Here is a 25,510-nt window from a genome sequence, read left to right on the forward strand (position 1 = left end):
CATGTGGTTTTGCCCCTCTGGAGAGGGGAAAAAACACTTCCTAAGCTCTCATTTAAAGAGGACTCAGAAGCCCAGCCAGCATCATGGGCCATTGCCAGTCATCTTGACTTTTGTCTTGCCACTGGACTTCAGTGATTCTGGATGAGACAATGGGGCTGACAATTTTGTGCAGCTCTGTATCATTTAAATCTAGTTCATACACAAGTTAAGACATCACCCTTCTGAGGTCATTAGTCCTTCTCAAGAATGAAGGATGAAAGAAAAAGCAACCATCAGCTGCACTGCTTGGATTCAATGCTACCATCATCATGTTCTAACTCATTTTCAGCTTTCTTTTGTGTATTGACCTCTCTGTTAAATTGTAAGCTCCTTGACACAGAGGCTATCTTAATCTTCCTTATTTCCATTCTTAGAATTTAGTACAATTCCTGGCACATAGTAGGCACTTACCAAGTATGTATTGTATTGTATTGGATAGACTGTTTTACTTTTAGTGGATGTTTAATAGTTTGTCCTTTCTCTCTCCTGCCCTCCCTCCATCCCTTCCTTCCTTTCCTCCACCATAACTGTTTCATTGTGAGCTTCAGAGACCTCTTTAAAACTTAGTGCATCCACCTGTAACTTTTCAGGTTTTAATTTTGACACAGTATTAATTGACATACCTGGACCTATATTTACATGGGAAAAAGAAAGACGTCTTAGATAGGGTATCCAAGAAATTTTATTTATTTCCATGTACTAAATAGCTCACCATAATTAAGGTAACCCACTTTTCATTGAAAGAAATGTTTAGTTCTTCCAACTTTTACCTGTAATTAAGACAACAATATGGTCCTATATTTCTGAATTGATTCACAATCCTTAAGGTAAAGTCCCATCTTTTCAAGTGTAGTTGCATGAAGCATATTACCACTAATCAGATTAACAATGAGAACACATGAGCTGAACACTAGAAGAATATCTCTGAGCTTATTCTCCTGATCTCTTACAATCAAGATGACTGGGCTGTCCTATTACCCACTTTAGAATTATATTGTTACCATTCAATCCACTAGTGCACACCCAAGGTGCCCTTCTATTTATACTATGGTCTCCATGCATATTCTTTTCCCTTGGATCTACACATGAAAGTTCCCTTAGTCACTGCCTAGAATTTGAAACTGCCTAGGTTGATTAAGCATGTTTTAAAAGAGGAAGGAAATGGAATAAGCATTTATCTCAAGCACCTACTCTATGCCAGGTACCGTGCTAAGTGCTTTAACAATATTATCTCATTGACCCTACCAACAATTCTGTAAGTTAAAAGATATTATTGTCCTCATTTAATAGTTGGGGAAATGAAAACAGATAGAGATTAAATGACTTGCCCAGAGATACACATTACAGAAATATCTGATGCTGATTTGAACTCAGGTCTTTTTGACTCTTGTCTCTATTCACTGCAGTTGCTAGAAGATGACATAAGTTTGAAGGCTTTTGCAATTGCAGGGAAACATGGAGGACAGGAAGACTAAGTCTGGCTATATATCTGTAACCCTTATACTGGAAGACCTTAATGGAAATTAGTAGAGTTATTGGTATTTTCTTTCACATTAACTAGTTTTTAAGGACAATGACCTGACCAGATGGAGCTGCCATTCTCACTCCACATCCATTACATTTTCCATCAGCATTTTATATGAGGGACATACCTTGGCCTGAAGTTATACCTTCTGACTTCCCATCTTCCTTTGCTAATAGAAGACCCAGAAAAAATGTATTCATAAAACATGCAAATTTACAGAATTTTCAGTGTTTCTATCAGTATCTAATGGCCTTGCAGGGCGATGAGTCTGAGGAGAGGAAATGAGAGATGCTTGTATCTGTGATAAAATTGGTATATACTTTTTTTACAGAGAAGTTGACTATATCACATTTGAGGTACCACAGGATTTTATATTAGCTAATTCTTGGTTGTGTTTCAGAAAACATTGCCAATGCAAAAAGAACACTATAGAAATGTCATCAGAGCAATTTTGTTTCAACCTGGATTTTGTCCTTCTCCTGACTGTATTAAAAATATTCTCCAAATGATATGATTTCTCAAAATTTTTATATATCTTTACCTTTTCTGTATTTCATTTCTTCCCCCTTTCTATCCATTTTCAACTCTATCTTCCATTTTTAGTCTCATGCATTAGGTGTAACATTATTTTGTCCTCTGTAAAATTGTCCTCTGTTTCCATTTATAGTAAGAATATGAAGATTGATTTGATTTATTTCCTCTAGTTGTATACCTATTCATTGGTCATTGAACAAGAATCTCAGATTTAGAGAGCCAGAAGTTAACCTAATGTTTATACATCAACCTCTGTGTGATTCTCCTTTCCCACTATCCTGTGAATGGAGTTACAGAAATATAAGAAGATCTGGAAAGGGCCATGGCCAATTTTTCATTTTTCTTTGTTTCAAGGGCTGCCACAGTCAATGAATCCATCTCCGTGTGAGTAGTCCATTTGAGATGAGCCTCTGCATACTTAACTAAACTGGGCCTATGAAAACAGTCATAATCTATTGCCAAGACAATATTTTCAGCTTTTCCAGCATGTTGAGCCTTTAAAGCTTGCATTATGATGGCATAGTCTCAAGAACCCTGAGTCTTTTTCATGTCATGATAAGCCATAATCATAGGACTTTATAGATACAATGGAACATGCGTATTCCAATAAATTCCTGCTCTTCTACTTCATAATAGTATTGAAGTGATCTTGGTTTTGGAAATGTGATACCCATAGAGCATTATCTCTTGCATGTCCTTCCATGCTGAAAGAGACAGTCTGAATGATTGCACCATGTCAATCATTGGGTCATGAATTTTTTTGTCCAATAACTGTGAATATAATTTAGTAAGTCACATATAACTGTGAGCTATTTGAAATGAAGTTTCTGTAGTTACTCTGACCTTATTCTCCTGATCTCTTACAATCAAGATTACTGGGCTGTCCTATTACCCACTTTAGAATCATATTGTTACCATTCAGTCCACTAGTGCACACCTAAGGTGCCCTTCTATTTATACTATGGTCTCCATGCATATTATTTTCCCTTGGATCTACACATGAAAGAAATGAAATACAGAAAAGGTAAAGATATGTAAAAATTTTGAGAAATCATATCATTTGGAGAATATTTTTAATACAGCCAGGAGAAGGACAAAATCCAGGTTGAAACAAAATTGCTCTGATGACATTTCTGTAATGTTCTTTTTGCATTGGCAATGTTTTCTGAACACACAACCAAGAATTAGCTAATATAAAATCCTGTGGTACCTCAAATGTGATATAGTCAACTTCTCTGTAAAAAAAGTATATACCAATTTTATCACAGATACAAGCATCTCTCATTTCCTCTCCTCAGACTCGTCACCCTGCAAGGCCATTAGATACTGATAGAAACACTGAAAATTCTGTAAATTTGCATGTTTTATGAATACATTTTTCTGGGTCTTCTATTAGCAAAGGAAGATGGGAAGTCAGAAGGTATAACTTCAGGCCAAGGTATGTCCCTCATATAAAATGCTGATGGAAGATGTAACGCATGTGGAGTGAGAATGGCAGCTCCATCTGGTCAGGTCATTGTCCTTAAAAACTAGTTAATGTGAAAGAAAATACCAATAACTCTACTAATTTCCATTAAGGTCTTCCAGTATAAGGGTTACAGATATATAGCCAGACTTAGTCTTCCTGTCCTCCATGTTTCCCTGCAATTGTAAAAGCCTTCAAACTTATGTCATCTTCTAGCAACTGCAGTGAATAGAGACAAGAGTCAAAAAGACCTGAGTTCAAATCAGCATCAGACATTTATGGAATGTGTATCTCTGGGCAAGCCATTTAACCTCTGTCTACCATTGGTACTTGAAATATTTAAATTTCTCTCTCTCTCTCTCTCTCTCTCTCTCTCTCTCTCTCTCTCTCTCTCTCTTCCCCTTCCTCCCTCTCTCTCTCTCTGAATATATATGTGTGTGTGCATATAAATAGACATATATAAATACGTACATACATATGATATGATTATTGTGTTGAGAGATGCAGACATAAAGAAAGACAGAGACAGGGATATAGATACAGACAGAGACATAGATACAGAGACAAAGACAGAAAAGAAACAGAGAGAGGGATGAGAAGTGAGCAGCCAGAAAGCACTATTATAATTCTCACATTGTCAGAAGTAAGTGAGAAAGACTTCCATAAGTTGTGTAGACTTCCTAAGTTGAATTTATGGGATGATATTGACCAGTCATATAGGATGTATAGATATGAACGGATTGAGAACTTCATGGTGGAAGGGAACTTTCAAATTGATGAGACCACAGATCAACTGAGTATTTGAGTATACATGAAAGGCACTGCTGCGTAATGAATAGAAAGCTAGCTTTGGAGCCTGGAAGATCTTTGGGTTCACGCCCTACTTCTTTCACATACCAGCTCTATGACTCCGGATAAGTCCCTGAACATCTCAGTTCTCTTGGTAACTCCCTAAACCATATTCCAGGAAGAGTGCTAATCTGCATGGGGAGAATTTACTCGTATAAGTTTTCTGTTCCTCAATAAAATCACAGATTCAGACCTTTTCTTATGAATGTATGTGTGAACGGTAGTATCCGAGAGTGGACAGAGACTTGTTCTCAGAGTCAAGAAAGCAGAGGGTCAAGTCTAACCTTATACCTATACTGACTGTGTGACCCTGGTCAAGTGACAATTCTTCAGTGTTCTTGGCTACACTCTAAGACTATACATTCCATACATTGCAAAAAAGGAAGTAATCTGCTTTGGTGAAAGTACTTTCCTCCCTAGAAGCTCCTTGTAGCAATGAGATTGAATGCCAGTAACATGTAGGCATGTAAACACATACATATATATGCGTGTGGAAAGAACCCTTTGACCCAGGAAAGATGTGGTTTACTTCCTCCTCTAATACTTACATGTTGTGTGGCAAAGGGTAAGTCTCTTAACCTCTCTAAGCCTCAAGTTCCTCATCTGCAAAATGGGTGTAAAAGAACTTACTGCATCTATCTTGTAGGGTTATTGAGTTAATTAAATGAGGTTAGACAAGTAAAGTATTTTTTTTATAAGTCATTAAGTTCTAGATAAACAACTATTCTTTCTCTTCATTTCACTGAATGATTCTTCTGGGGTTATTGTTACATATTAAAATAAAACATATTCTATAATAAAAATATAGAACATGATGTTCCAATTGATAAATAATTTGATTTGCTTTCAGTTACTAAAGAATATTTCTATTAACATACAATTTACACAAATCTTTCAAGCAGTTTTCCACTTACAATTAAGCTTTTTGATTTCTAAACAAACACAATTATATTTTATATATATTTTTAAAAATGATACGTGCTTACTGAATCACATCTTTAGCAAATCACATTTAAACAACCATCATATTTACTCACTAAAATCAGCCTTCCATAAAGAAGAACAAGGACAGACACCAAAGTACCATTTTTTTTCTATCTTATAGTGACCACTTATGATAAACATAAACTTCTTGTGCAAAAGGAGATTAAAAATCTGTCATAATATGAAGAGCTTTCAATAGTAAACCAATATGCCTTCATACATGTCGAGTTTGAGGAGGCTTCAGTCCTGTAGAGAACTTGTGATAAATTATGTTGTTTGTAAATTCTTTTCCCAATAACTACTGCTACTCTAAAATGCTACTGAGTTTTCAACTTTGAACCCGAACTAGAATTGTCAGTATTAGAATATTATTGTATTTTTTGTTTGCACTGCATAATTGTACTATAGTTTTGAAATTGTATCATGTATGCATTGCAAGGTATACAAAAATCCATACTTTTAGAAAAAAATCCTTATTGTCAAGCTCTGTGACTTTGTAAAAGATAATTAACCTCTCTAGGCTAACTTATCCTTATCTGTAAAATGAAGTGAAGGGAAGGGAAAGGAAAGGAAGGGAATAAAAGGGATGGTAAAGGAATTTTGACTTTATTGAGTCTCTTATGATTTATCTTTCATGCATTCATTTTTATGCTTCTCTGGAGTCCTCTGTTTAAATGTCAAATTATCTGTTCAGCTTTGGTCTTTTCATCAGGAATCTTGAAAGTCCTCTATTTCGTTAAACATCTATTCTTTCCCCTGAGGGATTATACTCAGTTTTCCTGGGTAGGTTATTCTGGGTTGTAATCCTAGCTCTTTTACCCTCTGGAATATCATATTCCAAAGCCTTCTGATCCTTTAATATAGAAACTGATAAATCTTGAGTTGTCCTGACTGTGGTCCCATGATATTTGAATTGTTTCCTTCTGGCTTCTTGAAATATTTTCTCCTTAATCAGGGAGTTCTGGAATTTGGCTATAATATTCCTGGAAGTTTTCATTTTGGGATCTCTTTCAGGAGGTGATTGGTGGATTCTTTCCTTTTCTATTTTACCCTCTTGTTCCAGAATATGAGAACAGTTTTTCTTGACAGTTTCTTGAAATATGATGTGTAGGCCCTTTTTTTTTGGATCATGGCTTTTAGATACTCCAATAATTTTAAAATTATCACTACTAAATCTATGTTCTAGGTCAGTTGCTTTTCCAATGAGATATTTCACATTTTCTTCTATTTTTTCATTCTTTTTATTTTATTTTATTCTTTCTCGATGTCCTTGAAGGAAGGAAATAAAGAAACAATGCCACTGCTGCTGTCTCATCCTGGATCTTCCTTCAGCACTCGGTTTTTCTTTGTACTGGATTGTTGTAACACTCTTTTGGTCTATTCACCACGTGATATCTCTTCTCAATGCCCATGTCCTTTATACCATTTAAGAGTTCTTCCTGTAGTCTCTATTTGGTAAAGGAGCCCAGGCTTTCTTTTCTTTATTACCTTCTTGTTTCTGTTAATTTATTTCTGTACATCAAAATCATGCCTCTATAGTTGTCTCAACCCAGAACTTCCTTCATTACCTGGGTCTTTGTCTTGGATTATACTACTTCCCCTACAGTTTCCCTTGTGGAATATCTCTTTGCAAGGTTTACTCAGCTACCTCAATTTGACAAGTTCTTCCTAGAGGTGAAAGAGAGAATAGCAGTACCACCCAATAGCAGTACCACCTCAATATAGTATTTTTCCATTTTTTCCTTTGTTATTCTTTTTTTCTTGGATGTAGATAATGCTTTCTTTCAGTGTCTTTGACTTCCCTCTTGTTCTTCCCAGTGGCTTTAACTTCTGTGCATTTGCATTACCAATTATTTGTTCTACTTCCTTCCTTCCTTCCTTTTTTTTTCCTTTTTTACTTCCTTCTACTCACTCTCACTCTCTGATTTTTTGATTAATTTCCAAGAAGTTTGTCAATATGGTTTAACATTTTTCTATTCTGCTAATTTTTTCTTTAATTTTTGCTGTGTAGGTCATAAATTCTACTTTCCCAATTCTTATCTCTTTTTAGCTGATCTGGAAAGCATATTCCTCTTTGCTATGAAGAGCTTCCCTGTTACCATATGTAGCACCAATGCAATACCTATAGCAGCTATGGCTGCTATGAATATGCCAGTGTAATTCTGAATTGCAAAATATAACAGACTCCCTTCATTGAAGGCAAAACCAAAACGTTTTTTCAAACACCAGAAAGTCAAATCCGTCATAGCAACAAAGGAATATATACACATTTTCAATGCAGGGGCACCAATATCCCCAAGCCTTCCCTCCATCAGGCCTTCCCACAAACCAAGCTGCCTTAGGCAAAAATGACACTCTCTCACCCACAGTAGCTGCTCTGTTCTCTGACTGCCTCTTTTCTCTCTAAGCTGCAATTCCCACTGTCTCTCTCCCAGCTCTGATTACTCTTTCTCACTTCCTCTCAGCTCTGCTCCATACATACTGCTCCACCCCTTTCTGCTGCATCTATTTAGCAAGCTCCTCCCACCAGAAGCTCCATGTGACTCAGACTTCCATGTGACTCAAGCAGGTCACATGTGCCTATTAATGGATGGGAAAGATGTTGCCATTGCATTACCAATACATTAACAATATATCCAATACATTAATAATACACTTTTATTTTAGTGGAGGACCATATACACTATCTATCTATCTATCTATCTATCTATCTATCTATCTATCTGCTATCATCCTTTCCCAGGTTTCTCTTCCTCATTTCTCTAGCCTAAAATAGAGCCCAGAACATAACTTGGCTTTAATTCCAGCCAGAGCAAGTTTCTGCCTTGTGCCACTAAACCTGGGGGAAGAGAGACTAACATTCAGCTGGGTCCAGTTCTATCCCTATAGATAGACCTTGGAGTGGAGACCAAGGCCATTGAAAAAAAATCCCCATGTGGGAAGAAGCTGAGACCGCTTTGAGGTTCAATCCACTCATTAATGATGCAATCAAATAGAATAGAGTCTGTAAATAAATAAAAGGAGAATATAAGGGAAAAATAAAATTACTAAAGATTTTAAGTGGAAGAAAACTCAATTAAGGATCTCAATAATAAACAGATAAATATATTGTTAATGTATTCAATGTATTTTTAATGTATTGATAATGCAATGGGAACATCTTTAGTTAGTTTTACTAACTATTTCCCTCCATCCTATGCACCCATCCTGTTTATTTTATTCTCTCTCTTCTTTTACCCTGTCCCTCTTCAAAAGTATTTTGGTTCTGACTACCCCAACCCTGAATCTGCCCTCCCTTCTATCACCCATCCTTCTCTCATGCCCTTACCCTTGTACTTTTCTGTAGGGTAAGATAGCTGTCTATACCCAATTGAGGGTGTATCTTATTTTCTTTTTTCTTTTTTTTTTAAGTTTGGGTAAACTATGTAGTGTTCCTTGACCTGATTCTTTATTATTATTATTATTATTATTGTTGTTGTTGTTTTGCAGGGGGGAGGGCAGGGCAATTGGGGTTAAGTGACTTGCCCAAGGTCACACAGCTAGTAAGTGTGCCAAGTGTTTGAGGCCTGATTTGAACTCAGGTCCTCCCGAATCCAGGGTCAGTGCTCTGTTCACTTCGCCATCTAGCTGCCTCCATCTTATTTTCTTTTTGAGGCAATTCTGGTGAGTGATTAATCTCATCAGAATTGTGTAAAACAGAGAATAAGATACACACTCAATTGGGTATAAATTCTCACATAAAAGAGGTAAGAAAAAACTTTTACAGTAGAGGGGAAGGGGTGTGAGAGGAAGTGAGTGATCTCATACTAACTGTGAAAAAAAATTGAAGCAAGTTTCTCTGGTAAAGGCCTCATTTCTCAAACATAGACAGAACTGAGTCAAATTTATAAAAGTAAGAGCCATTCCCCAACTGATAAATGATCAAAAGGTGTGATCAATTTTCAGATGAAGTAATCAAAGCTATCTATAGCCATATGAAAAAAATACTCTCACAACTGACAGGAGAAATGCAAATTAAAACAATTTTGAGGTACTACCTCATACCTATTAGATTGATGTAGGAACTCTGGAATTCAGCTGTAACATTCCTGGCAGTTTTCATTTTGGGATGTCTTTCAGGAAATGATTGATAGATTTTTTAAATTTGTATTTTATCCTCTAGTTCTAGAATATTGGGATCGCATCCCTTGAAAGATGATGTCTAGCCTTTTTTTTTTTTTTAAATCATGGCTTTCAGGTAGACCAATAATTTTTAAATGATCTCTCTTGGATCTGTTCCAGGTCAATTGTTTTTCAAATGGGATATCTTTTATCGTCTTCTATTTTTTCATTTTTTTGTTTTGTTTTATTGTTTCTTGCTTTCTCATTAATTTCTCATTAGCTTCTATTTGCTTCCTTCTAATTTTTATGGAAGTCTTCAGTGTGCTTTTGGACCTCCTTTTCCATTTGGCCTGTTCTTCTTTTTAAGGCATTATTCTCTTTATTGGCTTTCTGGACCTCTTTTTACCACTTGGCCTAGTCTGTTCTTTAAGGTGTTATTTTCTCCAGCATTTTTTGTATCTCCTTTATCAAGATGTTGACTCACTTTTCATGATTTTCTTGCATCACTATAATTTCTCTTCCCAATTTTTCCTCTATCTCTCTTACTTGATTTTCAAAATCCTTTTTTAGCTCTTCCATGGCCTGAGACCAATTCCTATTTTTCTTGGAAGCTTTGGATGTAGGAGCTTTGACTTTATTATCTTCTTCTGAGAGTATATTATGATCTTCTTTGTCACCATAGTAACTTTCTATAGTCAAGAGCTTTTTCCCCCATTGTTCACTCATTTCCCCAGCCTATTACTTGACTTTTAACTCTTTGTTAAAGTAGGACCCTGCTTCTAGGGTGGAGGGCACACTGTTTCAAGCTTCAGGGGTTTTGTGCAACTGTTTTCAGAAATACTTCCGGGGACCTATAAATTTTCAGTTCTTCCAAGGTGGTATGATCTAAGGAGAGGAGTTTACTTTTCTCCTGGCCTGTGCTCTGGTCTGAGTGACCACAATTGTTGAGGAGAAAGGCATGCATGACTGTGTCTTCTCAAAAGAATTCAAGCTCAGGCTATCTCCAAATCAAGTAATTTAATCAAGCATTTATTTGGGGTGACATATCCAGTGGACTTTTCTCCTTTAGAGAGGCAGTAGCCAGCCAGGAGAAGCTAGGGATTCTTATAGAGGACGTGTGGTGTGGGTAGGGAGATGAAGTAATTAGAAATATGCAGGCAAGGGGCAGTAATGTGGAGTTCTGTATTGGCCAGCCCATTTTCTGGGGTGGGGAAGGGGGGACCTCATCATCTCCAGAAAGACTTCAGCTAATCTCATTAACAAGCACTCTTTTATTCCCTCCGACTATGATGAGGGTTTACCTTCCACTGTGGCTGCAAGCTCTACTGTGGTAATGCACCTGCTCATCCGGGAGCTGCCAGACAAGACTGCAACTCAGACTGAGTATGGGCAAAGCAACAGTGTTGTTCTGCCTCAGCGATAGCCAAAAAAACCCCTGTAATCTTCTTCTCACCAGTTTGACCCCCTTACCATCTGTGGGCTGGGAACTCTGGAAGTAGCTGATTCAGTCACTCCCACAGCCTTCTCTTGGTTTGCTGTGACCAGGGCTTTGCTGGTGCAGCCTGTGCTGGAACGGGCTCCACTCTTGCCCAGGTGTTATAGACCTTTCCTGCTGACCTTCTAAGTTGTCGTTGGCATCTATGGGCTGAGATGTCCAGAAATTGCCACTGCTGCCAGTGATTCAGTCACTCTGAGAACTGCTTGAGGTTTTCTGGGGCTTGGTCTGTGCTGGCACAGCCTGAGTTGAACTGTACTTCTCTCTCACCCTGGTGCAACAGGGCTTTCCTGTCTCATCCATCTAATACTCATCCTTCACTCTTCAGTGCTTCTATGTTGTCAATATTTTCTCAGGCCATTAACATTCCTCTGATTGCAATTTCCTTCCTTCCTAATCTTAATGTTATAACTACCCATTTCTGTTCTTAATTTTCTTGCTCCCTTATCCTACCACTGTACTTCTCTTCCCATAATCCAATCCTATATTACTCCCACTATCTAATTCCTCCACTTCAGCTCAGAAGGGGTTGAATGCTGCTTCTGGAAATATTACCCCTGTGCTGATTGGGCACACATAAAAACATCTTATCCCACTCAACTGAGCCTTTGCGGTAGAAAGGGCTTTTATTCCTTGAAATCCATTCAATGTCACACTTTTCAAAGAAGTTCTAAACCATTTCTCCCCTCAAATCTCTCTTTTATCCCAATCCCTACCAGACTGAGGACCTTGCTCCTTACTTTACTGAAAAAAAAAAAAACTGATGCCAGTCAATGTCAGTCCCCTCTTCTTTTTGGAATGTCAAGAGAAAGTAGAGAAAGACTCCAATAACACTGTGAGTGGCAACCTATGATTTAGAGGATAGGCATGCATAGCTAGGTTGCTTTCAGAATCCAAACCAGTGAGATAACAAATCAATTTGAGTGTTATACTGTTGATTCATGTTGATCTTAAAATCCATCAAACTCACATTTTTTAAAAGATTAATTATTGTCTAGCCATGTATGTTCCTACTCCAAGAGAGGATATATGAAATTGACACCAGAGCATAAAAATATAGTTATTTTTCTGAGACAAAAATACCTGCAATAGAGGCATTAGTGCTAATAAGGAACTTGGTATTGGATAGAGATGGCAATTAGATAAATATTTCACTTATCAGGTATTATTATATTATGATTGACTACAAGTCAAAATGTTCAAAAGCAAACTCATGATTTCCCCACATAAACCAGCTCCTTTCATGATGGCTTTATTCCTAGTTTGAACACCAGTATTCTCCCAGTTACAAAGGCCAAAAATCCCACATGCATTTTGGTGCCTTCATTTTATTTCCACTCTACAGTCAGTCAATGGTAAAGCCTTATAGATTCCAGGTCCACTATAGCTATGTTTTTAGCACCTTAATTTTTAAACCATCATTGACTTTAAATAAGCTATATATACCTTATAATTTGTTCCCCTAGTTTTATGTCTTTATAGTATTACACAATAAATAAACATAATAAATATATAATAAATAAATATTAGCCAATGTAATATGATAATGATTTAAAATATGTTGGTAAGGCACTGACAGATTTCCTTTACCTCTCTTAAAGTACCTTCAACATTCTTCATTTTCCTTACTTATTATTATGAATATCTAAAAATTTTGCTTAATGTATAACAAATATTAAGTTTAATAGTATCTACAAAGAGTTGTAGTCTTAGCAAATATTTAAAAATTGGAAACCATCAGCAAACAGTATTGTGTAGTATTTGAACAGCAACAATCAGACCTCCTAGAAAAGTTAAGAACACTCCACAGAAACATGTCAAAATTGTCAATTTGAGGAGTTATTTAGCTTCTAAAACTTGCTGTTTCTGGGAAGACCTCTTAGCATTTGCATAAAATAAAGTACATATATTACATATAGTATATAAATTTATTAATATTAATTTTATTGGCACAAATGACTCACCATTAGCAGATTACAGGGTCATGAACATACACTTATACTATGGCAACAATTATAAGGAAGACAAACTGAGTAGATTATGGTTGCTTTTCTCCTATGCATTTCCATTCAAGTTCAAGGAATGTTGACTTTCACCTGGGGCTCTGCATATCAATGTTTCTTGCTCTTGCTTTTGATTTCAAGTTAGTTGATTCTTTCAAACAAGTAATGGATCTTGGTGGATTCTTAACCTTTAATTCTTGCAGGAGAATTAAAATAATTTCCTCCAATTTCTGAAATTATTTTCTTGGAATTTGATATTTGCAAAATCATAATTTTCCTGACAAATGATAGGAAGGAATTCTTGCATGGGAATACTGAATCCCTGTTTTCCTTCTATTCATCCAGCTACAAATTTTTGTGAAGTGATTACTTTGTATCAAGAACTATACTAAGTTTTAGGGGTAATGAGAGAGGTAACATGCATATTAATAACTATATACAAGATATACACAGAAGTGAAACATGGCAACTTTAGATAGGAAGGCATTATTAGGTAGAGGGTCTGGCAAAGTCTTCATATAGAAACTGACATTTAAAGTGAATTTTAAAGAAAGTCTAAGATTTTAAGAGGTGAGGGTGAAGAAGGAGACCATTACATGTATAGGGCTTCCAGGGCAAAAGCATGAAGACAGGAGATATGAGTTAAAGCAAATAGGTCAGTAAGACTGAATCGTTACTCTGTGTGTGTGTATATGTGTGTGTGTGTGTGTGTGTGTGTGTGTATGCATGTGTGTATGCATGCATGTGTATGTATGTGTGTGAGAAAGAGAGACAGAGAAAGAGACAGAAAAAGAAAGTGTGACAGAGAGAGAGAGGGAGAGAGAGAGAGAGAGAGAGAGAGAGAGAGAGAGAGAGAGAGAGAGAGAGAGAGAGAATATTGAGGGTGGGGAGAGTGCACTCTGGAAGCGATCCCAACAATCATCAAGCCCAACTCTTTATATTAGACAGATGAAAAAATGGAGGGTAACAGAAATTAGGTGCTTAGTGTAAAGTCACAAAGAGAGCAAATTGCAATGCTGGAATTTGACCTCATTTCTCAGATTCCAAATTATCTTTTTACAATTAGACTTCACATTAAGTCCTTCCTTGATATGATCCCAATCTATTTTTCCAACTATTTTTTTCCAAATGGTATGGAGAACTCCAAACAAATTGGACTAGTTGACAATCAGTCTGCCAAAAGTAATCTCCTTCTGGATATGTGTGAAAGAGATTTTTATGCTTTCTTCTTTTCTCATTCCATCTTCTATTCCATTTCTCATATCTCCACATAACTTTTATTTATGTTTCTTTACCTCTTTCTCTGGCTCCTAAGTGCTTCTCTAAATATTTCTGAATTGGAAAAGGACTTTTACCTGCCCATGCTTCCCCAAGAGTTGCAACTTATTTCGCTCTTACTCTGGAGACTCTTCCCCTTACAACAATCGGTCAAGAGAGCTTCCTCTAGTTTATTGAGGTCATCAGGGACTCTAAGAAAATTCTTTTACTGATTGAGTATTATAAGGGAAAAAATATGTACCTTCCAGAGCTGCTGTATTAGAGCCCATTATTGTCCTCTGACTATTTAGTTTTAAATTCAGCCATATCAACCAGAAAATACCGAATTGTAATAGAGACCAATAGCATATGGATGTCTATAGGATAAGTGGAAACAGTGAAGGATTTTCAGATTTTTAGAAAGGATAAATTAATAATTTATTGGAATATATGTAATATACATACATGCAATTTATATATTCACTTACATATATATTTGTGTGATTATATGTGTATATTATATATAGACATTTCTTGATACAGGCCACAGCAATTAAACTATTTCTCTTTGAGATAAACCAAAAACCTTTGCAGGGAGAAATTCCAATTAGACACATTTTTTTGTTTTGCTTTACAAGCCAGATTCCAAAGCATGGGGAAATGTATATCTAGAGCAGGAAGATATCTTACAGGTCATCCAGGTTAACTCTCCCTTGTACAGATGAGCAACCTGAAGCCCAGTGGGATTAAATGCTTTGCTCAGAGTCTCACAGGTATTAACTGATAGAATTGATATTTAAACTCAGCTCCTATAGAAACAATATAAATGCTCTTTCCATCACAACATTCTGAGGGGAAAGCCCATGAACATTACAGCAATAATAGTTTGAAATTCTTACTTCATAAATCCTTTCCATTTTAAGAAATATTTAGCTTTCTCATTGATTATCCATTGATCCCACATTTTCTCCCTAAGAGATTCCTCTGGTGCTGCTTCCTGTATTTCTTGCTCTTGGTACTGTTTCTTTACCATTTCTGGATAAGCAAGTAATAATAAGGAAAAGAAAAAAGTAGACAATTTTACTTCTCTTGCTTATTAGGCATATTTTAATGACTAATTATATAATCCTGTATAAAATATTCAAATTCTTATTCTCTATTCACATCACAAGGTTACTTTGGCCAATTCAAAAGTATAATATCCTTATTCTATTCAGATTTTAACTTTAGAATCTGAATCTTATCAGTAGGAATAATTATAATTTACTTTATATTATATTAATGATGCTTAATAAAAATGAACTGAAAAAAGGAATATTTTAAATTATCACATTCCAGCTGAATGTCTTTGCTCTACTTCATCAAGACCTCCTTGTCAAAGACTTCCATGAGTCTTTGTTATATTTTACAGGACATTGAAATTTTTAGATACATCTACTGTCAGTTATGCGTAAATTATCAAATGATTTATAAATATCTTCTATTTAATTATTTTAAGATGACCAAGACAATATTTCTAGGATTTAATGGGAAGTGTTGCTGAGAGCAAAGTATTGAGAAACAGAAAGGGAGGGCAAAAGAGTGATTCTCTTTTTTTTATTAATGCAAAAATTACTTTTCCCCCTTCAAATTACAATAACCATTGGTAGGTACATGGTGTAATTACTCATGGAAAGAAGCCACCTTTCATCAAAATTTGGAATAGATTATTTAAGCATTTAACACTGAAATTAATATCTTCAAGGCTAACATTTTTCTCTATGCACTAATTGCCAGTTGACATCTATTTTAAGGCAAGAAGATACTTTGACTTTTTGCATAGTTAGGTGAAGTTCCATGACTCTTTTATATCTAGTATTTCAGAGACCTGTGATTTCATTAGCATAGCTATTCTTTTACTCAATGCAGATCACAACTCTTCTAGGACTTGGGTAGACAGCCTAAGAGAATTGCTGTGGCAGAGGTATCAGTTTTGCTGCAGCCAGTCCAGTAAGGAGACATTTTTGGCTTTGCTAGGTTACTCCTAATTCTTTTTTCTAAGAAATCAGTGAAATCTCTGGACCACAAACAACAGGATTTCAGGGAAATAAGTTATAGGAATATGAATATTTTTGTTGTGGCTGCCATTGTTTTTGATGTTGCTTTTTAACTATTAGGACTTAAGAATGCCATCCAAAAGAAAAATATAATGTTCACTAAACACCATCTGCAAGATATACTTTTCTGTGCTATCCTTTATCATAAAGGAATTGTAGGATATGTGTTTATGCAAACAACAGGGAAGAACCATTAAATCATTCATTAATTTATGTTTTGTTTGCCCTTCTATGCTCTTTGTTGCAATATTTAATTATTCCACTCATTCCTTCTTTCATTCATACCTTCTTCCTTGAGCAGGGATTATAATATGTACATGAAAAAAATTGCTAAGCCTGACTCCTTGATGAGAAATGTAAGGACCTGAAATCCAAAGATAGTAGTGAAATGCACTTTTATTTGCTTTTGTTAGCATTAGAAATCCAAAATGCTCATATACAAATATGACTTGCTACAAGGGGAACCAATCTTGAGCTCAGAACTGAAAGTGCAATTCCCCAGATTTTGTAAATTATATTAGTTTTTCCTGTAGCTCCATATTAGAAAGCCTAGGCATCATCGGCAATTATTTATCCTGGAGGAAAAAATATTCTTTCTATGTTGAATATGACTTAACAAAGAGGTTTTTGTGTACCTAGTAAGAGATGAAGGCCTCTTTGGGAAATATCAACCCAGACATTTGCTTTGCAGAATGAAGATCAAAAACCAGAGACAGATTTAAGATAGAAGACAGAAGGGAGACTTAGGAAACATATGCACAGGTCTTCTGCTTTCATGTGGTATACCACCAGAAAGTCTGATATTATGATATTACTCAAAAACAATGTTAATAAAAATAGTGTAATTTTCCAAGAATAAATTTTGTAAATACATAATAAATTAAAAAACATTTTGAACTATTGTACTAAATGCAAATCAAAAACCTTGCTTAATTTAAGTTATCCTAAGTTTAAACTATTCTTTCTCATACTTTTCATAGCAATGTACTTACCTCCAGGATATATCATCTTTACTCATGCCATTATTCTCAGTTATTTTTACATTATAATTTTTTTGGCAAGGTGGTAAAGGAGACAAATAGAGAGTCAGGAAGATCTGAGTTAAAATTGTACCTTAGATAGATGTATTTTATTGTTCAGTCATTTCAGTTGTGGCTGAATCCCCATAACCCCATTTAGGGTTTTCTTAGAAAAGATACTGGAGTGGTTTGACATTTCCTTCTCCAGCTCTTTTCACAGATTAGGAAACTAAAGCACATAGCATTAAGTGACTTGCCAGTGTCAAACAGTTTGTGTCAGAGGATGGATTTAAACTCAGGTCTTCCTGACTCCAGGCTCAACATTCTATCTTTCATGCCATGTAAATTCCTTTATTGGTAGTATGCTACAGCTACCTCATAGACATATCTGTATGTCTATTATCTATATACATATACACATATGTATCTTTATATGGACACACACACATATCTATATATATACATGTCTATATGTATATAGATAATAGACACACACACACAAACACACACACACACATATATATATATATATACATATATATATATATATATGTATCATGTAAGGCATTGTATGACATCTCTGAAGAAAAAAAGAAGCGAAAATAAAACTTTGAGCCTTTATTCATCCTTTTACTTTATTTTCTATGAAGTTTCTTGCTAGCACTTTTTAATTATTATTTTTTATTGAGGATTCATTTTCTTTGTAGGGTTTGATTAGGTGGCCAATGGAGTACCTTCAAACTCTAGAATTCAGTGATTTTGTATCTACCAAATCCTCTGTAATAGCTATTTGTCCTATTCCTACTAGGGGCAGTGAAGTGGTTCAATGGATAGAGTATTGGTTCTGGAGCTAGGAAGAATTGAATTCAAATCTAGGCTCAGACACTTGCTAGCTGTGTGATCATGGGCAATTCTGTTGACCATTTTTGCCTCAGTTTCCTTATCCATAGAATGAGCTGGAGAAGGAAGTGGCAAACTATTCCACTATCCAGAAAACCCTAAACGGGGTCATGAAGATTCAGGCGTGACTAAAAAATTACTTAACAACAAATCTACTCCTACTGACTCTATTCATGACATCAGAAAGGAGTGAACCTGAAGGGCATGACATCTAAGGTAAACCAGTAGTCCCAGTCTGGGTACTGGTAAGGGAAATAGGGATTTGTTGCAGTTGAGATAATGGGTTCTCACTACTAATTCTTGCTTTGTACGTTCCCTAAGACAAATCTTAGGAAGAAAGGTCTAGCTGCTGGGACTTTTAGACCCTTTAGGCAGAGTTTATGTATTTAGCACATCCTGATTCAGTACAAGATATCAGCATGTCAAAGAGAATTCATAGAATATCTTTAAGTAGGAACCCTTGGGTCTGGCAGTACAAGGACTATGGAGGCAGAATTAGGTAAAGGAGCAGGTTAATTCCGCACATACTTGTGTGGCACACAAACAGCTCAGGTGGTAGAAGGGATGCCACTGGTTGACTCTAATCGTTTATCGTTCAGTGGACAGTGGTGCTAGAGATCTGACCATATCATGAAATATATACAGGAGACACAATGGAGTAAGATAATCTTCCTCTTTTCCCAGGCTTAATTAGGGAGTATTCTTAGTCAGTCCCTGGTATTAAATAAGTTTCCAAAAAGGCAGGGTTGGTTTTCCACCAGAGAGGGTTCTACTAGGCTCTTGAAATGCTAACTGGCAATCTTAAGGTGGGTGTGAAACTTTCCATTAACAAAGTACTGTCATTGTTACTCCTGTGCCAGGTACCCTAAGAATAAATGAGTAAAAGATTAATACAGTATTCCAAAAATATTTACCCTTTCTCTAAGCCCACAAATACATACCCACAGTGATCAATCTCAGCATACATCCTTGTATCAACTTTTATTAGTAGCCAAATTATCCAACTTTAGCTTCCTCAGAATACTTCTCTATTTCCTCAAATCTCCTCATGGCATTCAGTTAAAAATATTAATTTCCAAGCACTATGTAAAGTCATAGGGATATCATAGGGATACAAAAGGAAGCAAAAGACAGTACCTGACCTCAAGGAACTTACAATCTAATGGGGTAAACAACATGCAAACAAATATATACAAATGAAGGTATACACAGTATAAATAAGAAATAATTAGGAGAGGAAAGACATTAGAATTAAGAGAGTTTGAAAGGGACTTCCTGTAGAAGACAGTATTTTAGCTGGGACTTAAAGGAGCCTGGGAAGCCAGTAGGAAGAGATTAGGAGGGAGAACATTCCAGGTGTAAAAAGACTGGAGAAGTAAGAGAAGAGCTAGGTTATGAAGGGCTGTGAACACCAAACAGAAGATTTTCTAATTGATCACAGAGGTGAATAAGAACCATGGGTGTTTGTGGAATATGTGTGTGTGTGTGTGTGTGTGTGTGTGTATGCGTGTGTGTGTGTGTGTGTGTGTGTGTGTGTGTGTGTCTGTGTGTATGTGATGGTCAGACTTGTGCTTTAGGAAAATCACTTTGTTGGCTGAATGGAGCATGGATTAGAGTTAGGAGAGACTTGAGGAAGGCAGACTCACCAACAGACTACTGTAATAATCCAGATATGAAGTGATGAGGGCCTGCACCCAAGTGTTAGCAGTGTCACAAGAGAGAAGAAGGTATAATCCAGAGATGCTGCAATGCTGAAATTTGCAAGGCTTACAACATATAGAATATAGCATATTGAGGGTAAGAGATGGCAAGAAGTTGAGGTCAGCACCTAAATTGCAAGCCTGAGGAATAGGGACAATGAAGTTGCTCTCCATAGTAATAAGGAAGTTGGAAGGAGAGGGTTTAGGGGGAAAGATAACAAGTTCAGTTTGGGACATATTGAGTGTAAGATCTCTCCTGAACATCCAGTTTGAGATGTCTGAAAGCAGCTTGAGATTTGTGATTGTAAGCCAGCAGAGAGGTTGAAGCAGACTGGGTTGATTTCAGAATCATCACTATAGAGCTGATAATCAAATTCATGGGAGCTATGAGATCACTGAGTGTAGTATAAAGGGAGAAGAGGTCCAAGGACAGAACCCCATGGGCCACATATATAATCATTTTCTTCCTCCTTTTCTCAAATATCAGATCAAATATTCCACCTGTATGCATTGTCCTATACTCTTACATTTACTCTATGGCAGTTCTCTGTTCATCATTTATTTCCTCTTTGCAATAAAGGCAGTATAGTGTAGTGGGAAGAATGGTTGACTTGAGGTCAATAGAATCTGACTTTGCCATAGACAAATGACATTTTCTTTCAGATTCAGTTTCTCTAATTGCAAAATAAAGATAATAAGAGCATCTTCCCTGCAGGATTATTGTGAGAATCAAATGAAATAATGTACAAAAAGTAGTTTGAAAACTTAAAAGTGCTACATTAAGGTTGTCTGTTATTCTTTTCAACTTTTGCCCCCTAACATTGGGTCCTTCCTCTCCATTTACAAACCTGTTTATGTCTTTAGGTCTCTCTGTGTTCTAAAAGCAGAGCAAAGCAAAGCAAAACCAAACACAGCACAACAAAACAAAATTCATCTGCTCTACCACCTTCAAGCAAATCCTTCTTTTTAAATGCCAAGTTCTAAGAAAATTATACATTTGTTACTACCCTTCATTTTCTATTCAATCCATCTTATGCATTTGGAATTTGTCTTCTGCCCAACTCTGTAATCATGAGTGACCTCTCCATTGACTAATGGAATGACCTTTTCTCAGTCTTCATCTTACTTGACCTGTTTCAAACATTTGACCTTGATGACCATCTACCCCTTTCAATTTTATTTCCTTGGTCTTCTCTGACACTCTTCTGTCCTTATTTTTTAAAAACCTGTTTAAATATCTATTCACTGACTCCTTCTACCCTTTTAAACATTAGTATTTCCCAAGATTCTGAATAAAACCTCCCACAATCAATTAACAATCATTTATTAAGAGCTCCTATTGAGTCAAAAGCAAAGCAGTACTTAACTATTATTTTCAGCTCTTGCTTCTATATGGGTGATTATCAAATCTTTATCTCTAGCCCTCACCCCATATAATCACATAATTTCACAGCAGTTGAAGCTGTTTTCTGGTTTAACCATTCTTTAAAAACAATTCCTTTACAAATTGCTAGTAATTTGGGATCTAGTAGTGTTCAAGGAAGAGTAGCACCTCTGGTACAAGGGCTGCTGAGTTTTTTTCATGGCTGCTTTCTGCCATTGGTGTTCACTTGATTCACTCAACTCTTACATGTGGCTCCAAAAAACTGTAGCGTGCACAGTGGACTTAACCTGGTAAACTGTTTTGGCAGACAGGCTAAATCAGGTTGATGGTAACCCAGGGTCTCAAATTTATTGATGAGTTGGGGGGTGGTGTCTACCTCAAGCATGTAAAGACTTCATCCAGCAGAATGGGCAGATGAGCACAATTCATTCCAACAACGCTAAGGGCAGCTAAAGCAAGTACCAAGGCCATCCACTGCATCCCAAGCCATCACCAGTCATTCTGACTTTTGTCTTGCCACTGAACTTCAATGACTCTGGCAGAGAGAGTGAGGCCAAGAACTTTGTGTAACTCTGCCTCATTTAAATCAAATTTATGTGTGAGTCAAAAGACAAAATCCATTTACCATCTTCAGCTACCTCAAGGTCCAATGGTGACAGGAAAGTGATGAAGCAGCAGGTTCAGATACACTGAGAGCTGTATTCACAACTCTGCACACAGGTGGTCCAGGCCATAGGGTCAACATCTCACTGAACTGAAGTAGCAGTGGGATTTGCCAGTCCCCTGGATATTGGAGCAGCCTTTTTTTTTTTTTTAAAGAACTGTACTGCTCACCTCCTAGCTTGAGGAAGGAGCTAGAAAAAGTGCCCTAAAATTGTCTGCTTCATCTAACCTAACCTTGTCCTACTTTCTGTGGCAGGCAGGTATCCTACCCTCTGGGTGAAATACACAAAAATGTACAAAAAACTTTTGCAGACACAATTTCACACACCATTAGTACATGGAATGTGCACACATTTATTGACAACAAGAAATCTAATAGACTTGAAAGATGAACAGCCCTTGTTGTGAGAGAACTCAGCAGGTATCACATCTAAATAGCAGTACAAAGTGAAATAAGGAAATGAAGGCCAGCTTTCCAATGTCAGAGCTGGATACACATTTTTCTGGAGTGGCTGCAGTGATGGGAAGCACTGTGAAGCTGGAGTAGGTTTCACAATTAAAACTCATCTAGTCAACAAGCTTGTATGTCTGCAAAAGGAGTGGATAACAGGTTCATGACAATTCAGTTGCCACTTTTGGAAAGTGCCATGCCACCAACATCAGTGTGTATGTTCCTACAATGACGAGGGCTGATGAGGTAAAACAAAAAATATGAAGATCTGGAGATCCTCATCATCGATATGCTGAAAGAGGAAAAGCTTGTAATGGGTGACTTTAGTGCCAAAGTAGACACAGACTACCAGACATGGCAGGGAGTCCTAGGGAGGAATGGAGTCAGAAGGAGCAAGAGCAATGGTCATTTACTACTGAAGATTTGTATGTCTCATGACCTCATCACCAACACTGTCTTCTGTTTACCTAAATACAATAAAACTTTGAGGATGCACCCTCACAGCAAAGATTGGAATTTAATAGACTATGCCATTGAAATGTGAAAAAATAGACAGGATGCAACAATGATAAAGATTATGTGTAGCACAGAGTGCTACATAGACATCCTCTCCAAGCTCAATATTATCATTCAACAAAAGTTATACCTATTTGTGTCTAATGGAGTACATCTCTAGGGCAGGAGGAAGGGAAGAAAAAATTTACATGATAATTTTGTTGTATATTTGAAAGAAATAGCAAGTTGTGCATAGCAGATTTGTAGTTTCATGTGCAATCATCTTTTTTTGGTACTATGTTATGGAAATACATGTTTTATTCAATAAATTGTAAATAAAATATTTTAAAAAATAAAAACACTGAAAAAGAAAAGGCATGAAGTTAGAAGATGATAGTGTGGGGTATGAGGAACAGCAAGGAGACCCCTGAGGCACTTTCCCCTCACATCAAGCATGAGAGCAATCTCTTTGTACCTTCCACCCAATGCTTCTAGTTCCGCTCTCTAGGTCCAATAGTTATGAGAAAATGTTTTGTTCCTTTAGTATTGTCGTTAAAGGAGAAAACAGAGAAAGGTGCCTTCTGCCACAAGTCTCAGGAAAGAGTTAACCAGTTACTTAGTAGGAATTTGTATCTACCTTTTGTTACCTTTGGCTGAAGAAAATGTGGCTGGGCTCAAGCAGTTTCTTATCTGCCCTGCAGTCAGAACCAATGAGTAACACAGGCCTTAGGGAAACAGAAGAAAATTAGATAGTAGGACCAATGAAAGGCACACCCAGACTTTGGTAGTCATCTATCCAATATAAACAGCTACATTTCAAAATAATTCCCTTTCAGCTACAAAACCATGCATACTCTTTGACCCAGCATTACCACTACCATGTGTATATTCCAAAGACATGAAAACAAAAAGAAAAAGAGCTTGCATGTACAAAAATGTTTATAGCAACTTTTTTAGTTATGGCAAAAAATTGGAAATTGAGGGGATACCCATCAATTGGGGAATGGCTGAACAAGTTCTGGTACATTATTGTGCTGGAATAGCACTGTGTTATGAGAAACGGTGAGCAGGATGCTCTCCAAAAAACCTGTAAGATGTACACGAACTAATGCAAAGTGAAATAAGCAGATCCAGAAGAAAACTCTACACAGTAACAGTAATATTGTAGGATGATCGATTGTGAATGACTTGGCTATTCTTAGCAATACAATGATTTAAGACAATTTCAAAGGACCCATGATGAAAAATGCTATCCATCTCTAGAGAAAGAACTGATTGAGTTTGAATACAAATTGAAGCATAATTTTTTAAACTTTATTATAAAAAATGGTTGATGTTTACTTTCACAACATGACTACTATGGAAGTATGTTTTATATGACTGTATATGTATAACCTATATGAAATTGCTTGCCTCCTCACAGAAGGAGGAAAGAGGGAAGCAGAGAATTTGGAACTCAATTTTTAAAAATTGTTTTTACATGTCACTGGGGAAAAATAAAATATTAAATAAAACAAGACAATCAAAAAGTGCTTGCCCTAAGGCAAGAAAACTACCACAAGACTTAATGTCAACATATTAGAGCATTTCTCCGTTGTGAACAGTTTGTTGCTAACTTAGAGAGAAAGCTGAGCCAACACACAGTTAGCAATAGTAGAGCCAAAGTAGAATGTCTAGATTTTAGAAATTAAGTGTACTGCACAGCATTTACTCATCTGGGGCAAAATTGGTTTGACAAAAATGATGGGGGGAATTCAGAAACTGTTTAGTGAAAAATAATAACTCCACAGGGTTTATCAGCAGGATAACTCCACTGTTTCTAAGAAGGTATCAAAAGTGAAAGGTAGTTGAAGTTTAGAGAGATGCAGGATTCTTGGTTCAGTTAGAAGGCAGATGAAATTCAGTTTTACATTGAAAGTAACAATCCAAAGTGTTTTTATGATGCCCTGAAGGCTATCTATGGGCCAAAGATACATGGTGCATCTCAGCTACTTTGCTGATAAAGCACCACTGATCAGTGATAAGGACATGATCCTGGAGAGATGAACTGAACACTTCCATAATGTTCTCACCATACTGTCATCAACCAATGCTGAAGCCACTGATCATATACCTGAGGTTGATGTCAATCCCTCTCTAGTTGAGCTTCCAACTGAAGAAGAGGTATTTAATGCCATTAGACTTCTCTCATTTGGCAAAGTGACTGGTACAGATTCTATTTCAGCTGAGGTTTATAAGGCAGAATGTCCATTGCTCAAACAAAAGCTGACTGAAATAATACAGGCTATATTGCAAAAGGAGATTCTCCTCTAGGAGTTCAAGGATGCCTCCATTTTCATCTCTATAAAGGAAAAGGAAATAACTTGTCTTGTGACAATCATGGGGTGGGTGTGGGGAGATGTCAGGGCAGTCTCTCTTGGTCATTGCCAACAAGATTCTTGACAGTGTGGCTTAAGAAAAGGCCAAGAACAGTTCACATGGTATTTGCTGCCTGACAACTTCAGAAAAAATGCCACAAGCAGAACAGAGGTGTGTATACAATAGCAGTAG

This window comes from Trichosurus vulpecula, chromosome 1 (assembly GCF_011100635.1).
Source record: "Trichosurus vulpecula isolate mTriVul1 chromosome 1, mTriVul1.pri, whole genome shotgun sequence".
Taxonomy (NCBI): domain Eukaryota; kingdom Metazoa; phylum Chordata; class Mammalia; order Diprotodontia; family Phalangeridae; genus Trichosurus; species Trichosurus vulpecula.